This window comes from Triticum urartu, chromosome 2A (assembly GCF_056163025.1).
Source record: "Triticum urartu cultivar PI428250 chromosome 2A, HENAU_Tu73, whole genome shotgun sequence".
Classification (NCBI taxonomy): Eukaryota; Viridiplantae; Streptophyta; class Magnoliopsida; order Poales; family Poaceae; genus Triticum; species Triticum urartu.
Window position 1 is genome coordinate 351,441,481 of NC_141874.1, and position 2,041 is coordinate 351,443,521.

General features: G+C 44.5%; 1 pseudogene; it reads right to left on the reverse strand.

The window, feature by feature from the left end:
* Window positions 1-558: 558 nt before the first annotated feature.
* On the reverse strand, window positions 559-1,296 carry LOC147985078 (uncharacterized; annotated as a pseudogene).
* Window positions 1,297-2,041: the final 745 nt, after the last annotated feature.

Below are 2,041 nucleotides of genomic sequence, written 5' to 3' on the forward strand. Positions count from 1 at the left end.
CCCATGTAAAAGTGGCTATAGGATAGGTGACAATGTAATTCTCCCACCATGAGGCTGCTGGTCCATCCAATTGGTGTGCAGCAAAATGCACCTTCTCAGCATATGTGCATCCTGCAGTGGTTAACTCCCTTCCAATCCCGTGGAGCCAATCATCTGCCACTATCGGCTCGGTGCTACTGGAAAACACCGGCGGCTGCAACCTTAGCAAACGGGCTAAGTTGTCAACTGGTGGTGGTGGTGGTGGGTTGTTTTTGTTGTTGCCTTGGTTCTGAACTAACAACTGCATCAGGGTATTCTGCTGCTAGATTAACTGAGTGAGCTTCGGTGGAAAGGTAAAGCCGGGGTCACGTGTCGGAGGCATCTGAGGGTTTAGAGGGAAGAGAATAGAATAGAATGAGGTCTAGTGAGAAAACACTACCCATATGCACATGAGACAAACACAATCATATCACTCAATCAATCAAGCAAACGCATCCAATCGGTCTAGAACTATCGTTACAAAAGTGCTCGGACTATACTATATACATGGTGGAATACTACTACTGATATGGTGGTCGACTAGAAATATTGATCGGTCGAAGACTCCATGATATCTGCTCCAGCTTCATCAACATAATCATCATCGCTATTGTCGGGGTCCGAGTCTGTGTCATCGACAATGATGTAGTTCTCCGGGCAAGTGGAACCGTCATCTTCTCCTCTTGGCGCGGGGTCTCCCATGAATACTCCTAGCTTCCTTGTCAGATCGTCATTCTTCTCCACTAGTATGACAATTTCCTCCTCATAATCTTCGCGAGTTGCCTTGAGTTCTTCTTCAAGCTCTGTGATCCTTGTCATCGCCTTCTTTAGATCTATCATGTCTGCGCACATCTGGTTCTCCTGGCGACGAATGTGCTGGTTTAACTCCTGGATGAAAGCGGCAATTGATCTATCCTTCCTGGTGCTGATCATCTCCCATTGCTCATCTCGGCGGCCACAAATCTAGTAGATAGTATCCTTGAGATCCTTGTGGTAAACTTCTCCAATGCGTCCCATGGTGATGTGGGCTGCCATACTCTTTCCTAAACTCCAGGTTGGTGCATCGAAGGAAAACTCTATGGGCTCAGTGACTGGCATAAATGTCCTTCCTGGAACTTGAACTTGAATCATCCAGCACTCCTCTTCTGGTAAAGTGGCGTTGTAAGTCCCGATGAAGCTTGGTATGCCAATGTTCAGGTACCTAGTGACTTCCTTGAAGTGTCGTCCAAAGGGTGTTTCTTCATCCAGTTGTGCAAACTTGTTCCTTGCGTCCGCCATCCTAAAGAGTAGAAAATGGAGAGGGGTCAGAAATGAGAAGAGAGTAGTGATCTAGGGCTTTAGCTTAGTGGTTGTGTCCTACAGTCAGTGTGTGCTCTAATACCATCTTGTAGCGACCAGCCTCAAACAGTCTAATCTCTGTCCATCAGTGTCATCCCTGGATCGGTAATGCTGACATGCACAATACTTGAGGATTTATAACAGAGTAGAAATCACACACTTATTACATCGAATGTCTCAAAAGAGAACTAAGTACATTAAATATGGCTTAAGGCCATCTAATACGATAACAACGGAAGGCTTGGAAGATAAAGTGAGTCCATCAGCTCCAACGGCATCACTGAGTGAAAGACCACGACCTAAGGCTCCTTACTCGTCGTCTGAAAAGTCTGCAACATGATACGTTGCAGCCCGAAACGGGTCAGCACATGGAATATGCTGGCAATGTAACACAAGAGAGTAATGAACAAAATAATGATATCACTACATGCATATTTGGCTGGTGGAGGCTGTATGGTTATATGTTTTGCGGAAAGCCAATTTTTCCCTACTGCAAAGGAATATATTTTATTTAACTACAAAGTTGGTTGAAAAACATTGAGAAGGTAAACCCCCTCTCAATACCAATTAAAAGTAATTAATAACCCAATCAATTTATATTAAGAGTGATGAGATCCACATGATAATCCAAGAACTAGATACTCAAGATGTTCATAACCGGGGACACGGCTAACCATGATTAGTT